The sequence below is a fragment of the Phyllobates terribilis genome, unplaced genomic scaffold, assembly GCF_046119375.1.
Source record: "Phyllobates terribilis strain yellow unplaced genomic scaffold, ASM4611937v1 Scaffold_4__5_contigs__length_816908805, whole genome shotgun sequence".
NCBI classification, from domain to species: domain Eukaryota; kingdom Metazoa; phylum Chordata; class Amphibia; order Anura; family Dendrobatidae; genus Phyllobates; species Phyllobates terribilis.
In genome coordinates, this window is record NW_027362764.1 from 403333732 (window position 1) to 403357012 (window position 23281).

Consider the following 23281-nt stretch of genomic DNA (forward strand, 5'->3'; position numbering starts at 1 on the left):
GGGGCCCATTATTCTGTAGGGAGCATTATATGGGGTCCATTATTCTGTATGAAGCATTATATGGGGCTCATTATACTGTGTGGAGGACTATGTGGTACCCATAATACTGTATGGAGGACTATGCAATGTCAATAATACTGTATGGAGGACTATGTGGTGCCCATAATACTGTATGGAGACCTATAGTGTACGGTCAAAAATGAAAACTTTTGAATCCCCCCAGGGCACGAACTGTGCTCTGCAAGGATTCGCCGGTTTCTGAGCTATTCTAGTATTGATAATAGGTATCACTCATGTAATGTAAAAAGTAAGTGAAATCTTTGGCATTATACTATACCTATATTTCTCTGCAGCATCTGTGCATCATGAATCATAGTACATGGTAAAGGGGCTCAATGAGACTCTGTTGCCCGAGGCCCACGAAAACCTGGAGACGGTCCTGTGGACACGTACTCTTTCACCATGTTGTTGTAACGCTGCCTCCTGCTAATACGGACGATATCAGATGGTGGTTCCGGATGTTGTGGTGTGCTAATGAAGATTTTCCACATTTGGCCACGCTAACCTTGCCTTCCGAGGTGGTGGAGATGCCCCAGTAGTGTTAGCGACTTCTTCTTCCTCCTCTGCTTTGTTTTTCCACCAGGGCTGCCACCAGGAATTTCAGGGCCCCATACTGGCAACATTTTCGGCCCCCTTAAGACTCCGCCCAGGCTCTATGCCAGCTCCGCCTCCATCCCTCAAACCTTCCACACTTACACCGCCCACTCTTGGAAAAACTCCACTTCTGCACCACGTTCTCACCAATCACACATTAACAGTTCCCATCGAACACCAGATCACATACACCAGATCACATCAGCTTTGGTTTTGGCCAAAAGATTTTTTAAGCCTACCACCACGACAAGGTAGATTCTTCTGGTAGGGCCCTACTCTACTCTAACCTATTAAATATTTCTTAAAATATCCAGTACTCTTTTTAGGTATATTTTTCTATATTTTGATTTAAGGGAATGTGTCACATACATTTTTTAAAATGACCAATAATATCACATGCAAGGGATAAATATTGTCACTCCATGGCCAGACTACATATTACCACCACATAGTGACTGAATAATACCATATACAAGGAATACTGCCACACCATAACCAGACCACATATTACCACCACATAGTGACTGAATAATACCACAAACAAAGAACAAATACCGCCACATCATAACTAGACCACATATTGCCACCACATAGTGACCGAATAATACTACATACAAGGAACAAATACCGCCACACTATGACTGGAGTACATATTACCACCACATAGTGACCGAATAATACTACGTACAAGGGACAAATACTGCCACACCATGATCAGACCATTTATAACTACCACATAGTGACTGAATAATATCACGTGCAAGGAACAAATAACTCCACACCATGACCAGACCACATATTGCCACCACTTAGTGACCGAATACTACAATACTGATCATTAATAAAAAACACAATACAAATATTACCATAAGTGCCATTATACACAGGAGCTCTGTACATATTATACAGTTTATAGTGTCAGTGTACAGGTAATACAGTGATCACCAGTGAAATTATACACAAGAGCTCTGTGTATACTGTAAGTGTACAGGTAATACAGGTATCACCAGTGACATTATACACAGGAGCTCTGAATATGGTGTCAGTGTACAGGTAATACAGGGATCATCAGTAACATTACACACAGGAGCTCTGTATTTAGTGTACATGTAATACAGTGATCACCAGTGACATTGTACACAGTAGCTCTGTATATAGTATCAGTGTACAGGTAATACAGGGATCACCGGTGACATTATACACAGGAGATCTGTATATGGTGTCAGTGTACAGGTAATACAGGCATCATCAGCGACATTATACACAGGAGCTCTGTATATAGTGTCAGTGTACAGGTAATACAGTGATCACCAGTGACACTATACACAGGAGCTCTGTATATAGTGTACAGGTAATACAATGATCACCAGTGACATTATACACAGGAGCTCTGTATATAGTGGATAGTGTACAGGTAATACAGTGATCACCAGTGACATTATACACAGGAGCTCTGTACATAGTATATAGTGTATAATGTCAGTGTACAGATAATACGCAGACTCACCAGTGACGTCTCTAATTGACGTCCTTCATCTTCGATTTTCTCCTTCATCCAGCACAGACCGCCATCACTTCTTCCAGCCAGGACTCGTCTCTGCATAAAATAACACGCAGTTATCTAGAGTATATTCCCCACTTTTTCCCCCAACTTCTACAATACGCAACTGAATACAGACATGCACCCACCATTAATATATAATTAGTTATTATGCCTCCCACCATTCCAAATATAAAATGTAATCCAATCACTGTGACCCCACTAACTGTAAATAGCCACTTTCGCAACCTAATAAATATATAAATAAATTAGCACCTGTACTCTTTCGCCCAATTCATTACCAGTCACACTCCGTCATCCTCCATGCCCCCTCTCCCAATTCATTATATTTACATGCCCCCTCCATCCCAATTCATTTTGTCATTCCTCTCTCTCTCCCACCCCCACTTCATCATCATTTACTCTCACCCACCCCCAATTCATCATCATTTGTAGTCCCCCACCCTCAATTCATTATCATTTGCTCTCCTCACCCCCAACCTCAATTCATCATTATTTGCGCTCCCCCATCCTCAATTCATTATTTGCTCTCCACATCCCCCACTCCCAATTCATTTGCTCTCCCTACCCCCCACTACCCATTCATCATTTGCTCTCCCCACCTCCACTCCTAATTCATCATTAGCTCTCTCCACCCCCCACTCCCAGCTCATTATTTTCGCTCCCCAAATCCCACTTTTAGTTCATAATATGCTCTCCCTACCCCCACTCCCAGTTCTTCATATGCTCTCGCAACCCCTTACTCCCAGTTCATCATGTGCTCTCCCCACTCCCAGTTCATCATATGCTCTCCCCACCCTCCACTCCCAGGTAATCATGTGCTCTCCCCACTCCCAGTTCATCATGTGCTCTCCCCACCCCCCACTCCCAGGTCATCATGTGCTCTCTCCACCCCCCACTCCCAGTTCGTCATATGCTCTTATCCCCCACCAAGACCATTTAATTAATTCTATTTAAAAAAAAAAGTTTTTCATACTTATCTCGGACTGGCATCCTGGCGATCAATGCTGGTGAGTACGCGATGATGTCATCACGTATGCGCCGTCTCCAGCCCATCACTGAAGAGGCAGGGGGACTCCCTTGGAGCTGCATGGCCATGGAGCAGAAGCACAATTGGGGGGCCCCCAAACCGGGACCCCACTCTTTACTGCTGTTCACCGGGCCACATACAGCAGTAAGGGCAGTAATGCCCTGGTGGAGACCCTGTCTTCCACTGTGCTTCTGCTGTCTGTGGGAACGCCATCAGTAGTGCCGCTACCCTGCTATGAACACGGTTCCTCCTCCTCATCATCCTCCAAAACTGTCCCCTGGTTGGACAGTTGTGTACCTGGCTGCTGTTTGTACAGGAACCCACCCTCCGAGCCATGTGTGGATGACAGGCCTGATAACGGTGTAAATAGTCCCTATTCCTCCTGCTCCTCTTCCTCCTGTGCCACCACTTCATCCATCATTGCCTGAAGTTTTTTTCCAGCAGGTATAGAAGTGATATAGTAACGCTCATGATGGCATCATCAGCGCTGGCCATGTTGGTGGAGTTTTCGCAGCAGCGCAACATGGCACACACGTCCCTCTTTGAGGCCCTCTCATTGGTGATGAAGTGGTGTTGTTCTGCAGTGCGACTCACTCATGCTGTGCTGCAGTTGAAACTCTACTATTGCCTGCTGCTGCGCAAACAGTCTCTCCAGCATATGTAAGGTGGAGTTCCACTTTGTCAGTACAGGGCATATGAGGTGGTGAGCGGGAAGGCAGAATTGATGCTGAAGAGCGGACAAGAGAGCAGCAGCAGGGTGAGAATTCCGAAAGCGTGCACACACTGCCCGCACTTTCAGCAGCAGCTCAGACATATGTGGGTCATTTTTACGGAAGCTCTGCACCACCAAATTCAGCACATGTGCCAGGCAAGGGATGTGCATCGAACTGGCTAGGCCTAGAGCTACTACGAGATTTTGCCCATTATCGCACACCACTAGGCCAGGCTTGAGCTTCACCGGCACCAACCACTCATCTGTCTGTTGTTTGATCCCCGTCGACAGCTCCTGCGCAGTGTGGGATTTGTCCCCCAAACAGATCAGTTTCAGAACAGTCTGATCTCTTTCCCGCTGGCTGTGTTGAAGTTGGTGGTGCAGATCTTACTGTGACCAGATGAGGAGGCGGTGGAGGAAGCGGAGTAGGAGAAGGAGGCAACATGGAGAGAGAACCATCCAGCAATCCTCGGTAGTGGTAGGACGTGGGCTAGAAAACATTCTGCCTCTGTCCCAGCCGCCTCTACATTTACCCAGTGGGCAGTTAGGGATATGTAATATCCAGGGCTGTGCTTACTGGTCCATGTATCGGTGGTTATGTGGACCTTGCCACTTATAGCGTTGCGCAGTACACAACTGATTTGGTCCACAGCATGTGTGTGCAGGGCAGGGATGGCTGAGTGGAGAAGTAGTGGTGACTGGGAACAGAGACAGACACCATCATCAGTTGTTTAAAACTGTCCATCTCCACCAGGAAGAATGGCAGCATTTCAAAGGCCAGGAATTTGGAAATGCTGTCATTCAGGACCATGGCTCATGCATGGGTGGGTAGGGGGGTATTTTCTCTTTCTCTTAAGGGTTTGGGGGATGGAGAGCTAAACACTTCCATGGGATCCTGTGGAGATGCTCAGTGACACTGGTGGTGCTGTCACATCCTCTCTTTGCGGGGAGGCAGGTGGACCTGTTGATTGTGAGTGGGAGGAAGAGGCCAAGACTGCAGCAGAAGAGGGAGCAGGAGGATGCTCAGATCTGTCAGGCTTTTAAGTTGTGTACTCTTCTGCATCTCGCGCTTGGAATTCAGATGCCTCGTCATGCAGGTGGGGCTCAGGTTCAAAAGATTTACAGTGGCATGTTTCGGCACCCCTGGTAAAAATGACTGTTATTGTGAACAGTTAAAGAGAACCTGTCAGCAGGATTTAGCCCTGTAAACTAAAGACATGGCCATAATGGCGCTGTGATGCTGATTAATCTGATACCTGATGTGAAGGGATCCGCTCACTGGTTGTTTAATACTTACCATGTGAAGTTTTCATAAAATGACGTCTTGTGTGTTTTGGGGCAAGACGTAAGGGCAGGGTCTTCTTCTAATTCTCCGTCTTCCCCCACCAGCCTCCTCTGCTTCTTGTGAAGGTCACTGTCTCCTTTTTAAAATTCTGTGCTGCCGCCATCATTGTGTGGGCAGCACGTGCGCAGTGTGAGTTGGTGTACTGTGGGCAGGAATTCGATAAAATGGCGCTGGAGGCAGCACATGCGCAGATCGAGATTTCGACTCATTTCAGACCTGAAATCTTGATCAGCGCATGCGCCACCCATGGCGCCATTTTATCGAACTCCTGCACACAGGACGTCGATTCTGACTGCGGACGCGCCGCCCACAAAATGATGGTAATAGTGACCTGCACAAGAAGCAGAGAAGGCTGGTGGGGGAGTGGAGAACCAGAAGAAGATATCCCGCCCCGAAGAACATTGGAGCACAGAAGACATCATTTTATGAAAAGTTCATAAGGTGAGTATTCAGCAGCCACTGAACGGATCCCTTGACATCAGGTATCAGATTAATCAGCATCACAGTGTCATTATGGCCATGCCTTTAGTTTATAATACTAAATCCTGCTGACAGGTTCTCTTTAAGCAAGCTGAAGATGAAATGATCTCTTAAAGGGCTAAAGTTAAAGATGACACATTTCCTTTGTATTTTAGGCAAATAAATATATGTCATATTTTACATTTTAAAAATTATAAAAAGGAAAATGGGCCGATGCAAAAGTTTGAGCACCCTTGGAGATTTGTGTGCTTAGATAACTTTAACCAAAGTTTCAGACCTTAATTAGCCTGTTAGGGTTATGGCTTGTTCACTGTCATCGTTAGGAAAGGCTTAGTGATGCAAATTTCCCAGGTATATAAAAACCCAGCCTCCTCTAACCTTGTGCCAAAAAAAACACAGCTGGGTTCTTCTAAGCAGCCGCCTATCACTGAAAATGAAAATGGTGGAGGCCCACAAAGCAGGAGAAGATAGAAAGTGTTTCCAGTTTGCACTTTCCTCAGTTCGAAATGTAATTAAGAAATGGCAGTTAACAGGAACAGTGGAGGTCAAGATAAGGTCTGGAAGACCAAGCAAAATTTTAGTGAGAGCTGCTCATAGAATTGCTAGAGAGGCAAATCAGAACCCCCGCTTTACTGAAAAAGACTTTCAGAAAGATTTAGCAGACTCTGGAATTGTGATACATTGTTCAACTGTTCAGTGACACCTGCACAAATATGACCTTCATGGAACAGTCATCAGAAGAAAACCTCTCCTGCATCCTCACCCTAAAATTCAGCATGAGAAGTATGCAAAAGAACATCTAAACAAGCCTCATGCATTTTGGAAAAAAAGTCCTGTGGACCAATGAGGTTAAAGTATAACTCTTGGCCACAATGATCATAGATACAGTAAGTGTGAAGAAAAATGGATTGTAACAGCAACACCCCAGAATATCAATATAAGTGCCATGATGAGATATGGCCAAGAACTACTGCAAAATCAGAACATCAGTAGAAAGACCGGGAATGATATGCCCGGATCAAAAGGTGAGCCAAAAGCTATACCTAAGAGGGTAAGACACCAAAGACACTCTACTGATGTTCTGATTTTGCAGTAGTTCTTGACCATATCTCATCATGGCACTTATGCCTTTTGTTTAATCTCTTTGTGTCAGCAGCATATTTCTTATCTAATTTATTGCAGCTTTTTGATGCTGCCTCATTACCCTCTATTTACTGATGATATTATGGGGTGTTGCTGTTACAATTGATTTCTTAATGCTTTGTTCTTTGGCCTGTATGCATGAGGGTTGACCATATCATAATTTGCTATGGTACTGATTTGTAAACATTCCTGTTTTTAAATGTTTTTAATATATTTCTTGGTTTGTTTATGTGTGTCTTTTTGATTAATAAATATTTGATGTTTAGTGATCCCTGCCTGTGCATACAGTCTTTTCTCTCTTTTTGTGTATTCATTATATAACTGTATGTGGTGGGTTGATCCATATTTATTCATATAGTAGTGCCCTCCGCATTTTTTCCTTGTGAAGAAAAATGGGCACAGAATTTCAGGAAAAAAACTTTACGCCAACCATTAAGCATGGGGGGTTCCTAGACACAGTGGTGGGGAAGGGGTAAACGAGAGGGATAATCTCGCTTCACTATAAATGCCTTATGGAACAGATTCTCAAAAACGTTAGCAACGTTAAACATAAATGGGAACAAGACTGGGGCCCGATAGAGGAAGACATATGGGAAGATATCCTACAATCCATACCACTAGTGTCAACAAGTGAGGGGCAAAAACTTTTACAATATTATTTGATCCATAGAGTATATGACAACCCTTTATGTTTAACTTTGGCTACAAAAGTAACTCTAATTGTTAAAGATGTGGCAATCCTGATGCAGATCTATGTCATGTAATGTGCAATTTCCCTAAACTTAGGGAATTTTGGAGAGAGATTTTGAGCTGTGGGATCTCCTCCCAGACCTGGACTAAAGCATCCGACAACTCCTGGACAGTCTGTGGTGCAACGTGACTTTGATGGATGGAACGAGACATGATGTCCCAGATGTGCTCAATCGGATTCAGGTCTGGGGAACGGACGGGCCAGTCCTTAGCTTCAATGTCTTCATCTTGCAGGAACTGCTGACACACTCCAGCCACATGAGGTCTGGCATTGTCCTGCATTAGGAGGAACCCAGGGCCAACCGCACCAGCATATGGTCTCACAAGGGGTCTGAGGATCTCATCTCGGTACCTAATGGCAGTCAGGCTACTTCTGGTGAGCACATGGAGGGCTGTGTGGCCCTCCAAAGAAATGCCACCCCACACCATTATTGACCCACTGCCAAACCGGTCATGCTGAAGGATGTTGTAGGCAGCAGATCGCTCTCCACGGCATCTCCAGACTCTGTCACATCTGTCACATGTGCTCAGTGTGAACCTGCTTTCATCTGTAAAGAGCACAGGGCGCCAGTGGCGACTTTGCCAATCCTGGTATTCTGTGTCAAATGCCAAGCTTCCTGCACGTTGTTGGGCTGTGAGCACAACCCCCATCTGTGGACGTCGGGCCCTCATACCACCCTCATGGAGTCGGTTTCTAACCGTTTGTGCAGACACATGCACATTTGTGGCCTGCTGGAGGTCATTTTGCAGGGGTCTGGCAGTGCTCTTCCTGTTCCTCCTTGCACAAAGGCAGAGGTAGCGGTCCTGCTGCTGGGTTGTTGCCCTCCTACGGCCCCCTCCACGTCTCCTGGTGTACTGGCCTGTCTCCTGGTACCGCCTCCAGCCTCTGGACACTACGCTGACAGACATAGCATACCTTCTTGCCACAGCTCGCATTGATGTGCCATCCTGGATGAGCTGCACTACCTGAGCAACTTCTGTGGGTTGTAGAGTCCGTCTCATGCTACCATGAGTGTGAAAGCACAACCAACATTCAAAAGTGACCAAAACATCAGCCAGAAAGCATTGGTACTGAGATGTGGTCTGTGGTTCCCACCTGCAGAACCACTCCTTTATTGAGTGTGTCTTGATAATTGCCAATAATTTCCATCTATGGTGTATTCCATTTGCACAACCTACAGCCAGGCATGGTCGTGTGTGACAATGGACGGAACCTGGTGGCGGCTCTGAGGCTTGGCCACCTCGCATACGTACAATGCCTGGCCCATGTGCTCAACTTAGTGGTTCAGCAGTCACACAAGGTGTGGGGAAGACTTAGTGCAACACAAAGGGAAGAGGAAAAGGGAGTTCAGACTCTAGGGAAAGGAGGGAGTGGAGACCTCCTAGGCTGGTCTAGTGTCACCCTGTCTCACCTAATGACTCAATATTGGCTTTTCACCAATCGCCGCATGCGAGCCTCGTCCTGTCTTTCCCTGGCATATGGCTAAGGCTAGGGAAGGGAGAGAGGAGCACTAGTCGATCACCACTGAACACTAGAGACAGCAAGGGAGGAAAAACAGGGGGAAATTGCTTAGCTTTAGATGACTCCAGACTAGTGTTGAGCCACCCCCGTAGTGTTCGAGTTCGAGTTCGGTTCGGTTCTTCGAACACCCGTGTGTTCGCCGAACTGTTCGTCGAACACCTTCGAACACCGTTAAAACCAATGGCAGGCAAACAAAAACACATAGAAACACATAGAAAACACCTTCAAAGGTGTCCAAAAGCTGACAAACTGCTCAGAAGACACAACTAACACATGGAAAAGTGACAAGTACATATAGTCATGCGAAAAGAAAAGAGGTGGAGGAGTAAAAGGAGGGGGAGACACAGATATAGGCATGTCATGCCCTTCTAAAATCCAAAAAGTGAGAAGCCGACACGTTCAGTCCGCTCCTGCCCGTGCCACCTCCGTGTCGCCGGGTTTGTGCCAGAGCCGCGGTGAACCCTGACGGCCAGCCCCCCTCTCCCAATACTGGTGCCTGTCCGCTGGTGGGTCGAGCGAGCCCCCCTGTGGTGGAGGCAGCTCTAAGCTTTTTAATTTAAATTGTCTCTCTAATTTGAATGAATATACTTTAAATCCATTTACAAGGATCTATTAGAGGAGCGTCCACTAAAGCTGCTGCAGTTAAAAAGCTTTTATAAGGATCGAGCTCGGCTGTCCACCACAAGGCATCCTACTGCCAGTCCCAGCCCCTATGCCTTGGGGTGCCTCCTGATGCTCTTCACTGAGTATCCCGTGGTCCCGAAGCATTTCCTTTGAAAAAATTAAGTGTCCAAACTACAGGTGGTGTAGCTTGCTTAACAGCCTGGATAATCCGCTGACTAGCAGACACTGCTACTAGGCACAAAGTATTTCCTGGGCTAGATGCAGTTAAAAATTTGTAATTAGATACTCTCGTTGGATGCTGAGAAAGCATTCCATAGAGTCTCCTGGCACGCCATATATTATTCTCTTAAAAAGCTTGGGGTAGGGGTCTAGGGGTCCCTTTTATAGCCAAAATCACGGCCCTGTATCGCAATACGTCACCTAGGCTGAAGATAAATGGAACTGTAGCACCCTGAGGGCTCGGTTGCTACAGAGGTATTGCACCTCACCCAGAGATGTGATATCTCACTCTCAGGTAAGGATGGAGTGTGGATCAGGACCCGACACCTGCATGCATTACACCACATTGCCGTGGGGCAGGGCGACCAATATGCCCCTGAGATGGGCACGACAGTCCCTGTCTCTGGCTGGAGTGGGGGGAGGGAACACTGAGGAAAGGGAACCCTGTAGTGCAGGAGCAGGGAGGAAGCAGTTCCTGGGTGCATTGAGAAGGGAGTATAAAAGGTGGGCACCATCTTAGTTCAGTGCAGAGAAGTCTGAGCAGAAGTGGCAGGGAGCAGGAGCTCTGCATGAGCTCTGCTCCGGAGGCGGGCCTAGTAACAGAGGCCCAGGCCTGGAAGAGGGAGAAGGAAGGAAGAGGAGCGGAGAAGGCTCCAGGAACGAGGAACGAAGGGATCCCAGGGGTGCGGACGGGCGAGTCGCCATCGCACGCCCGAATCCACCTGCGTGGAGGGGTCAGGCCAAAGGGGGAGACCGGTCCCCGAAACTAGTGGAGGCAGGAAACGACCCTCAGCTAGAAACCGGAGGCTGTGACATTTTATGTGGCGCAGCCCCTCGCTACACCCGCTAGGAAGGCACCACATAGGGTCAGGGAAACTGGCTCCAAGTTTACCAAGAGGAGGCCCGAGGCAGTCGGACAGAAGGGTTGGTAAGAAAGGCAAGACAAAGGACACACAAAGGGGGTCCTGTGAAGCGCTCCAAAGTTATCTGGGAGTTGTCTGAGCCCCTCACCTGGTGAGCACAGTACGACGTGGGCAGCCGTTACCTGCAGACGTGGTCTGGATAATAAGAACTGTGAGTAAAGGCCCTGGACTGCATCACTGACTCCGTGTCGTTACTGCTGCTGCCCTGCACCATCACCCCCATCCTCCGCATACACTGCCCTGAGGCTATACTCCTGCCGTGGGGAGTTATGCTACGCTCTGCTGCACCCACAACACCAGCCTCAGCGGTCTGCCCTGCAGCGGCGGTTCACTCTGACCGCAATCCACGGGTGGCGTAGTCGGACATTTAAACATCAAAACCACATAAATAGTTCCGCCACTGGTTTGACCGCCCTGAGCCACGGAACCGGGTCGCCGCCATGGAGACTACAACCACCAGCATCCACCAAAAAGGGTCCGGCTCCGGGTGTCCCAAGGCCCAGGGGGTGCATCAGAACATTTTCATCACCTTTCACAATCACCAATGGGACAAGGCAGGGATGTCCTCTGTCCCCTCTCTTATACATCCTAGTGACGGAGCACCTGCTCTCATCAATTCGCCATAACCCCAATATTAGGTGGATTGAGGTGGGAGGCACCGAGTACAAGTGCTCTCTATTTGCTGATGATGTCCTAGTATATATCACTCAATCACATATATCCATCCATGCTGTTATGGCTGAAATAGATCACGTTGTTACATGGTCAAATTTTAAAATCAATGCAGCGAAGTCTGAGGCCCTCGATGTCTCCCTCCCCAAATCCATACAGGATTCCATCCAGTCCAACTTTCCCTTTGTCTGGCCCTCACAGGGTATCAAATACTTAGGAATTCCTATTCATAGAGACCTCTCCCATCTATGTTATCTTAATTTTGGGCCCTTTATTGAACAACTCCATACAGACTACGGATGGCAAGTTAGAACTGTAAGATTCACTACGTGAACCACTGGTGTTTTGTGGAAAAGCACATGTACACTGTGTTCCAAATTATTATGCAAAAAGTGTTTAGGAGTGATAAGGGAAGAATTTGTTTGTTTGTCAGTTAAACTCATTGATGGTGATGTGTGTCAGGGCTCTTTATATCACTGTAAGCAATTGCAGACACCTGTGCTAATTAGTTTGGCAGGTGTGTCCAATGAAAGGCAAGACTACTTAAGAAGGCTGTCTCACATTATTAAGCAGCCTACATTTTCTGCCAAAATGGGAAAGAAAAAGGATGTGTCGGCTGCTGAGAAGCAACAAATTGTGGAGTGTTTAGGTCAAGGCATGACTACAATCAACATTGTGCGATGATCAGGATGAAGTGTCTTGGCAATCAAGAAGTATGTAGCTGATTCACAGTACACACGTGTGCGTGCTGATAAAGGCAAATTGAGGACTCTTTCCTACAGGCAATTACGTCAGGTTAAAAGAGCAGTGGCAAAAAAGCCTTGTCATAGCAGCAGACAAGTTTTTGAAGCTGCTGGTGCCTCCAACGTCCCCCAACAACAAGATGCAGGGTCCTTCAGAGGTTTGCAGCTGTGCATACGCCATCCTATCAACCTCCTCTATCCACTTCACACAAGCAGAAATGGCTCCAGTGGGCCAAACATTACATGAAGACTGATTTCAAAACTGTTTTGTTCACGGATGAGTGCCGTGCAGCGCTCGATGGTCCAGATGGATGGAGTGGAGGATGGCTGGTTGATGGACACCCCACGCAAACATGGCTACAGCGCCAACAAGGAGGAGGTGGAGTAATGTTTTGGGCTAGAATCATGGGGAGAGAGATTGTCGGCCCCTTTAGGATCCCTGAAGGGGTAAAGATGAACTCCATAATGTATGTGGATTTTCTCAAACAGCACTTCCTGCCATGGTTCAAGAAGAAGAACCGTGTATTCCACAGCAAGATCATTTTTATGCATGATAATGCACCATCTCATGCTGCACATAACACATCTTCATCTCTGGCTGATATGGGCATAAAAGGGGACAAACTTATGGTGTGACCCCCATGCTCCCCTGACCTCTACCCCATTCAGAACCTCTGGAGAATCATCAAAAGGAGTGTCTATGATGGTGGGAGGCAGTTCACATCTAAGCAACAGCTCTGGGAGGGTATTCTGTCCTCATGCAAAACAATTGAAGCAGAAACCATCCAAAACCTGACAAATTCAATGGACGAGAGAGTTCAGAAGCTCCTTTCGAACAAGTGGTCCTATGTGAAAATGTAACATCACCTAGAATAAAGTTTTGAGTTGAAAACTGTTTGATTTCAGTTTCTAATAACCTGCTAATGCTTATAATTTCAAAAATGACCATTTTTTTGGTCTTTATTAAAATGAAAAGGTTGATCGAAAAGTTTGGGGGATCTAAGAGTGTGGCAACCCAGTAGTCATGATTACTTCGAATTCTGACAATATGAGGGTCATGTTGCAGGTAGTGCAGCAAGAAGGCACTTATGTGTCTTGCGCATCTCGGAGCCCCAAAATTATTTTCCGGGCTAGATGCAGCTAAAAATTATTATTAATTTTAAATCTGGTGGAGCTTAGTATAGATGGCCTAATATGATCAGTGCTGCACACTGCTACAAAGCCCAAATTATTTTCCAGCCAAGATACAGATAAACATGATTAGTAATTTTAAATCTGGTGGAGCTTATTATAGATGGCCTAATAGAATCAGTGCTGCACACTGCTACAAAGCCCAAATTATTTTCCAGCCAAGATTCAGATAAACATGATTAGTAATTTGAAAGCTTAAAACGGTTGGTGAGGTGATTTTAACCAATCATCAAGCTTTTACTCTCCCCAGGATGACACAGGGGTAGAAAAGTCGTTTCGGATCCATGATTTGTTCATCTTTATGAACGTGAGTCTGTCTACATTATCAGTGGAGAGCCGCGTGCGCTTATCTGTCAGCACACCACCAGCAGCGCTGAACACACATTCAGACAGAACGCTGGCTGCGGGGCATGACAAGATCTCCAAGGCGTAAGTGGCTAGCTCCGGCCATTTATCCAGATTGGAAGCCCAAAAAGAGCAAGGGTCCAGTGACACAGTCATGGCTTCAATGTTTACTTGGAGATACTCCTGTACCATCGTCTCTAGGCGTTGACTATGTGTCAGACTTCTTGTCTCCTGTGGCCTTGCAAAGGATGGGCTAAAAAAGTGGTGAAATGATTCCGCAAAATTGATGTTACCAGCAGATACTGTGGTTCTGTTACGGTTTGAGTGCTGAACACTTGACGGTCCCACGGTTGGCAAGTTGGAACTGTGAGATTCACTACGTGCACCACTGGTGTTTTGTGGAAAAGCACATGTAAGATTCTGCAACAGTCTCTGCTGATACTCCTGCATGCGTGCATCCCTTTCTATGGCAGGAATAATTTCTGCAAATTTACTTTTGTACCGGGGATCTAACAGTGTGGCAACCCAGTAGTCAGGATTATTTCTAATTCTCACAATTCGAGGGTCATGTTGCAGGTAGTGCAGCAAGAAGGCACTCATGTGTGTTGCGCATCCAGGAGCACCAAGTCCCTGTTGTGTTGGTGGCGAGGTAACAATCATGCTTCCTTCCTCTGTCCTCTCCCCCCAACCTCGCACAACAGAAATGTGATCAAGGTCTCCCTCATCTGATGAGTCTTCCATCAGTTCGTCCTCCACTTCTTCCTGGGCTCCTGCACCTTCCTCACTAGTTTGGCTGCTACCATGCGCCCTGGTAAAACCATCTCCCCCACCCTCACATGCCTGCCGCCTTGGTGCTGCCGACCGTCTGGACCTTGCAGATGTTAGCCCTTCCGCATACAACTCCTCCTCCTCTACTTCCTCCACCTCCTCTTGTGCCACCACCTGACTCCGAATTCTGTTTAACATGTGCTCCAGCATGTAAATCACCGGAATAGTCATGCTGATAATGGCATCGTCAGCACTAAACATCTTCGTCGCCATTTCAAAACTGTGCAGAAGGGTGCATAGGTCCCTGATCTGAGACCACTCCTCCAGCGTGATTTGCCCCACCTCTGGATCTCGTTGTCCCAGGCTATACGTCAGAACGTATTGCACCAGGGCTTGTCGGTGCCGCCACAGTCGCTGCAACATGTGCAGAGTTGAATTCCACCGGGTAGGCACATCGCATTTTAGCCGGTGAAGTGGCAGGCCCAACGACTTCTGTAGAGATGTAAGTCGCTGAGCTGCGGGATGCGAACGGCGGAAGTGAGCACACAGCGACCGTGCCCTCTGCAGAAGGCCATCTAGTCTGGGATAGTGGGCTAAAAATTGCTGGACAACCAGGTTCAACACGTGAGCCATACAAGGCACGTGTGTGACATTGCCCCGGCGAAGGGCCGCACCCAGGTTTGCAGCATTGTCGCACACGGCCTTCCCTGGTTTCAGGTCCAGTGGAGACAACCATTCATGAAATTGGTTCTCCAGAGCTGACCACAACTCCTCAGCTGTGTGACTCACATTTCCCAGACATTTCAAAGTAAAAACCGCCTGATGACGTTGAGCCCTACTGCCAGCATAGTAAGGAGATGTGCAGGATCCCTTCTGCGCAGTTAGAAAGCTTGTGGCATGACCAGACAGGCTTTGGGTGCAGGTGGAAGACCGAGAGGAGGTTGAGGAGGCAGAAGCAGTGGAGGAACTTTGACATAAAGAGGATTGACGCACAACTCGTGGGGACGGCAAGACTTGGACAGCAGCCCCTTGTCCTGCTGTCACCATAGTTACCCAGTGCCCAGTCAGCGACATGTAACGCCCCTGTCCATGCCTACTCGTCCAAGTGTCTGTGGTGAAATGCACCCTGTCACACACAGAGTTTCTCAAAGAAGCGGTGATGTTGTGTGCGACATGCTGGTGGAGCGCAGGCACACCTTTCTTTGAGAAGTAGTGCCGACTGGGCATCTGGTACTGGGGCACTGCGACGGACATAAGGTCTCGAAAATCCTCTGTGTCCACCAGGCGGAAAGGCAGCATTTCTGTAGCCAAGAGCTTGCAGATGGTGAAATTCAACCTCTTAGCTTTCTCATGGCTAGGAGGAAATGGTCTTTTACTTGTCCACATCTGAGGGACCGAGGGCTGGCTATTGTGCTTAGACGGGGTTGATAAGGGTGTCCCCGGCAAACTGCCGGTCTGTGAGGAAGATGCAGGCGGACATGTTAGGTTGCCTTGATCCAAAGGTGGTGCTATCGATGTCGGACAGCGCTCAACACCAGCTGGTTTTACCACCTCCAAAGAAAATGATGACCTGCCAATCACGCTGGCTGTTGCGGGTAAAGAGGTGGCAGGTCTGTGCCCCAAAACAGGTGTGACTGCTGTCCCCCCAGTCACAGAGGATGAAGAGGCCGCGGATGCACAAGATATGGCAGACGGTGGTTGGCCCGGCCGGCTAGGCCGCATTGTAGCACACTGAGCTTCCCACTGCAACTTATGCTTCATGTCCATGTGCCGGTTCATGCATGAAGTACTCAAACTATGTATTTTTTGGCCTCTACTTAGCTTTTGCTGACAAATGTTACAGATAACACGAGTTGGGTCATCTTTATCGATCTGAAAAAATGCCCAGGCTATGCAAGGCTTAGCACCCATGCGACCTGAAGAGCCACCACGACTTGTGGTGAGAGGCAGAGTTGTGTTTGAGGATGCAGTTGTTGACGTGCTTCCAGTACTACGTCTCTGTCCAGGAAGGCGCAACCTGACCTCGTCGTCACTAGCATCTTCCTCCACCTCCTCTGCTGACCTCATCTCTTGGCTGACTGTGGGTTGACAGTAAGTGGGATCTCCAACCTCATCATCATCACCCTGTGCGTTATCACACCCGTCGTCCTCAGAGCCAACCTGTTCCTGCCCTGACAAAAAACTAAAGTTGTCGCTCCAATCAGGTATTTGAGTCTCATCATCGTCTTCCTCATTGTCTCCACCAACAGGAGTTACAGTTTGGGAATGAGGGTCTACATTATGGTCAGAACCTTCTGCGTCTGGTCCTGGATCCGACTCATAAAGATTCTGGGCATCAGTGCAGATCATTTCCTCGTCTGGATTCACAGAAGCGCTGGAGTCGACCTCTGATTCCCAGGCTATAGTATGAGTAAACAGCTCTGCAGACTCAACCATCTGTTCTACCTCATACTCAGACGGGCAGCTGGAGATTTGGGAGCTGTGAGGAAGCAAGTGCGATTGGGGTGACACCATTGAGGACTGGAGTATTTGTGATGTTGAAGTTGATGTGGAGGAGAGCCCACTTAAAGGAGCACTTGATATCCGTTGAAGCACCTGCTGTTTTTGTGCCTCATCTGGAATTTGTAGCGATTGGTGTGGCCGTAAGAAAGGGATCTTATCACATTGTCCGCTAAAAGAAGTAGACATTTTAGTTTGGCTGGAAGATGGTCTTTCTTCTGCAGATGTTACTGTTGCTTTAACACCTACCCCACGGACACAACCTTTTTTCCCCTTCCCAACACGCCTATTGCACTTTCCACCAGCAGCAGGCCTTTTTCCACTCATTTTGGTGGTTAACTAATTCACAACTCTGGAGTTGTTTGCACAAAAAAACAATGGATGGGAACCGAGCAGAGCTGAGTGGCCAAACTGTGGTATTAGGCCAAAACTATTGGCTGGGTTAGATGCAGAAAAAAATTATATTCAATTTGCAACCTGATGGAGGTCAGTATAGATGGACTAATAGAACAAGTCCCACACACAGCTAGAAGGCCAAATATTTTTTCAGAGGTAGATGCAGACAAAAAATTATTTTGAATTTGCAACCTGATGGAGGTCAGTATAGATGGACTAATAGAGAAAGTCCCACACACTGCTAGAAGGCCAAATATTTTTTCAGAGCTAGATGCAGACAAAAAATTATTTTTAATTTGCAACCTGATGGAGGTCAGTATAGATGGACTAATAGAGAAAGTCCCACACACTGCTAGAAGGCCAAATATTTTTTCAGAGCTAGATGCAGAAAAAAATTATATTCAGTTTGCAACCTGATGGAGGTCAGTATAGATGGACTAATAGAACAAGTCCCACACACAGCTAGAAGCCAAAATATTGTTTCAGAGGTAGATGCAGAAAAAAATTATATTCAGTTTGCAACCTGATGGAGGTCTGTATAGATGGATTAATAGAACAAGTCCCACACACAGCTAGAAGCCCAATATTTTTTCAGAGGTAGATGCAGAAAAAAAATATATTCAGTTTGCAACCTGATGGAGGTCAGTATAGATGGACTAATAGAGAAAGTCCCACACACTGCTAGAAGGCCAAATATTTTTTCAGAGCTAGATGCAGACAAAAAATTATTTTAATTTGCAACCTGATGGAGGTCAGTATAGATGGACTAATAGAGAAAGTCCCACACACTGCTAGAAGGCCAAATATTTTTTCAGAGCTAGATGCAGACAAAAAATTATTTTTAATTTGCAACCTGATGGAGGTCAGTATAGATGGACTAATAGAGAAAGTCCCACACACTGCTAGAAGGCCAAATTTTTTTTCAGAGCTAGATGCAGATATAAATTATTTTTAATTTGCAACCTGATGGAGGTCAGTATAGATGGACTAATAGAGAAAGTCCCACACACTGCTAGAAGGCCAAATATTTTTTCAGAGCTAGATGCAGAAAAAAATTATATTCAGTTTGCAACCTCATGGAGGTCAGTATAGATGGACTAATAGAACAAGTCCCACACACAGCTAGAAGGCCAAATATTTTTTCAGAGGTAGATGCAGATAAAAATTATTTTTAATTTGCAGCCTCATGGAGGTCAGTATAGATGGACTAATAAAGTCCCACACACTGCTAGAAGGCCAAATATTTTTTCAGAGCTAGATGCAGACAAAAAATTATTTTTAATTTGCAACCTGATGGAGGTCAGTATAGATGGACTAATAGAGAAAGTCCCACACACTGCTAGAAGGCCAAATATTTTTTCAGAGCTAGATGCAGATATAAATTATTTTTAATTTGGAACCTGATGGAGGTCAGTATAGATGGACTAATAGAGAAAGTCCCACACACTGCTAGAAGGCCAAATATTTTTTCAGAGCTAGATGCAGATATAAATTATTTTTAATTTGCAACCTGATGGAGGTCAGTATAGATGGACTAATAGAACAAGTCCCACACACAGCTAGAAGCCCAAATATTTTTTCAGAGGTAGATGCAGATAAAAATTATTTTTAATTTGCAACCTGATGGAGGTCAGTATAGATGGACTAATAGAGAAAGTCCCACACACTGCTAGAAGGCCAAATATTTTTTCAGAGCTAGATGCAGACAAAAAATTGTTTTGAATTTGCAGCGTGATGGAGGTCAGTATAGATGGACTAATAGAACAAGTCCCACACACTGCTAGAAGGCCAAATATTTTTTCAGAGCTAGATGCAGAAAAAAATTATATTCAGTTTGCAACCTGATGGAGGTCAGTATAGATGGACTAATAGAACAAGTCCCACACACTGCTAGAAGCCCAAATATTTTTTCAGAGCTAGATGCAGAAAAAAATTATATTCAATTTGCAACCTGATGGAGGTCAGTATAGATGGACTAATAGAATGATGCTATGCCCAAAAGATTTTACTTCACTAGGTGCAGTAAAAAAATTGGTATTCTATACACAGGTGGTATATCTTGCAACACAGATAGGCTACTCCACTGACTAACACACTCTGCAATAGGCCAAAAAGGATTAGCTTTGCTAGATTCAGCCAAATGCTGTGAAAAAAACTTGCACAGCACTGGCACAGACCTGCCTGGCAAAAACTGATAGGAACTGATGTAACCTAGTCCTGAAAAGGACTGCAATTACAATTAGTCTTTACTCCCACAATCTATCTATTTAAGAGCACAGACCTGCCTGATAAAAGTCGTAGGAAATGCTGTAACCTAGTCCTTAAAAGGACTGCAATCACAACTATTCCCTACTCCCAAGCTATCTGTAGATTTGTGCGAAAATTGGCTTGAAATTAACAAGGTATAGCGCACACAGCAACAGCGGTGCCGTCTAACACGCAGCTGCAGCAGTGAGAAAATGGTGGCGACGGGGAAAATGGCTTGGTCTTATAGGGCAAGGACATGTGACATACACTGCCAATGACACATGCCCTTGCTTGTGTGAAAAAAATCACTTCGCTCCGTGTGTGCGCTGCTGATAGGCTGACAGATTGCACCTCCCCACTGTAAATGTGGGAAAGAGAAAAAAAAATGGAGATCTTCATTGTTCCTGCAGAGATCCATCCCCTGCCCCTCCCCCCACCCCGCTGTACACTCAAACTGCGTATTAACATTAATTTTCATCATTACTGAGAAAAAATCCAGTTATGATTTTGGTGCACGAACAGTTATCGAACATAACCTCGAACAGACGAATTTTTCTCAAATCGTTCGTGTTCGCCGAACGGCTCGAACACCGCCCAAAACAGCTCGAATTTGAGATTGGCGAACAGTTCGAGTAGAACAACGCTCATCTCTACTCCAGACAAATGTGCACACGTCCTCAAGCTCCAGAGAGGAAGAAGTACTGCTCTTGCTAAAGCCTTCACAAGAAGAATATCGTCAGCACCTCCCTCTGGAACACAGCAGGTATTTATACACCGAGGCCAGGGTGTTAATTAGCCTGAGGAAGGTAGCCGCTGGGTCCTAGAGCCTCTAAGAAGATGTCTGTAATGCCAAACATAGAGATCTCCTGCAACCCATTGCAGGGCGACTGTCTGTCACTTCTGACACACTCGTGACATCAGCGGTTTCTTGAAACCTACCCAGTTCTGCCTGAGCTGCTTGTGAAAGTACGCCATGTGTGCACATTTCAGAAAGTCTGCTTCAGCTTCCGCTGCCCTGGCAGTGCTTCAGCAGCGTTTGCAGCTTCCAGCTCACCGACTAGTGTACAATGTGAGCATGCGTTGGAAATCAACATTGCTGATATTGTGAACAATTTTTGAGCAGCAGAGGGCAGTTGTTGAGTACCAGCTTCAATACACCTGCCGGAATTCAGGTGAGCCTCCGCACATAAGAGCTGATGAGTAGGCATGGATGTCTGACATCTGTGCCATCCGCCAAAACTTTGATGACTCCATTAAGATGGTAAGTGGCGATTGCACCATAATTAGTGTCACCATCCCGCTTCTTTGTATACTGAAACGCTCGCTGCTCACAATTAAAGATGAGGCTTTGCAGGCGGAGCACGTGAGATGGAGCAAGGAACTATACAGGGTGATGCTACACAGCCCAGCCTCATCTCATCTCAATGCGGATTCATTGATAAAGAGGAGGAGGAGTAGGAACAGGAGCTGGTTTCCTGCACTACAGACTGTACTAACCACACCACATTCATACCGTTTGTTCAGCACGGATGACCTGAGGAAAGGGAGAACTAGGAGGAGAACGAGGAGAGAACGGTGTCCTTGAGACCTATAGAGTGGAGCATAGTGAGGAGAAGGTGGTGATCCACAGTGTCAAATGTGGCAGAGAAATTCAGGAGAAACATCAGGGAGTAGTGCTAATTGGATTTAGCTGTTAGTAGATCATTAAAGACTTTAGTGAAGGCAGTTTCAGTAGAGTGCGAAGAGTGGAAACCAGATTGTAAAGGATCGAGAAGAGTGTTATCTGAGAGATAGTGGATGAAACGTGAGTGGACTAAGCGTTCCAGGAGTTTACAGATAAAAGTTAGATTAGAGACCGTTCTGTAGTTAGAAGTGCAGTTCTGGTCCAGGGATGGCTTTTTAAGAAAAGGGGTTATGATTGCATGTTTGAATGAAGAGGGAAAGATACCCGAAGAAAGAGAGAGGTTTAATATTTTAGTTAGGTGGGTAGTGACAGCTAGGGAAAGGGACTGAAGGAGATGTGAGGGAATAAGTTCACTGTTGCAGGTTGTAGGGCGAAAAGAAGCGAAGAGTCTGGTCACTTCTTTTTCTGTGAGAGGCTGGAATATGGAAAGTGACCTTAAGGTGTGGGAGGGAAGGGGATCCAGACTCTGAGGGGATTATGCAAAAATGTCTTCATGGATATGATTGATTTTTTTGTAGGAAATAAGTGGCCAGATTGTCAGCGCTTAGGTTGGTGATGACGGGGGTCTGTTCTTTAGGGCTCAGGAGGGAGTGGAAAGTTTCAAAGAGTCGTTTAGGATTGTTGGCTAGAGATGTGATGAGGGTGGTAAAGTAGACTTGTTTAGCCAGATGGAGAGCAGAGTTATAAGTTTTGAGCATGAACTTATAGTGGTTGAAGTTTTCTGCTGAAAGTGATTTTCTCCACAGACGCTCAGCACACCTTGAGCAGCGCTGGAGAAAACATGTTTGCATCGTGTGCCAGGGCTGCCGTCTATGCCGGGTCATTCTGCGTGTATCAGGTGCTACTTCACCCAGGGCACTCTGCAAAGTGTTGTTATAGTGTGATAATGCTGAGTCTGGACAGGGGTGGGAGAGGATGAGAGCTAAAGATGACTATAGATTGTTCATAAGCTGCTGGGTATTGATGGCACGTACATATCTGTGTGTATGGTTCTAGACCCACGCTACAAGGAGAACTTCTAGACACACGATACAAGGAGAACTTTCTATCTCTTCTTCCCGTGGCGGAGAGGTCTAATAAAATGTTGCAGTACCAGAAGACCCTTGTTGAAGAACTATTACAAAAATTCCCATCTGACAATGCTAGCAGCAAAAGTGACATGCAGAAGGAGTGCTTTTGCAGAGTGAGACATGCAGAAGTAGTGCTGGTGCTTTAAAAGCATCCAGCAACTAGAGGGGTTAACACAGTCACAGGAGAAGGGGAGTGTTTTAGCAGAGCCCCAGGGGGATTGTGGGGAAGTTGTTTACTGTCTGGCTGGAGCTGAAGAGACAGGTGGTGTGTGTGTTCTGTATCTCACAGAAGCTTCCCTGCAAGTGAAAAAGATTGAAGTCAGGAGTGAAGCTAAGCACAGGTCAGGTAGAGTTCCTGAGTGCAGAGTATTGTCAGGCATAAAGACAAGGACTGGAAGAAATGGTATCACAGGGATCATCCATCTCACTCTCCTCCATCTCACTCTGCTGTAAAGAATTCTGTGTTCATTAATAGAATTCTGTGTTTATTAATGTGCCTTTGCATTAGCACTGTGCTGTCCTGTACTACTGAGAAGACTGTGAACTGCTGTGCTGCTAAGGAAACGGTACAGTTTGTCACTGGAGCCTGTTGCTCATAAGACTTAACTTGCACTGGCTGTGCGACTTCTTATTAAATGCTACTGTTCTACCGTTTATGAGGACTCTTGTCAAGTGTGTCTGGTCAGCAAGCGAAACAACCTAC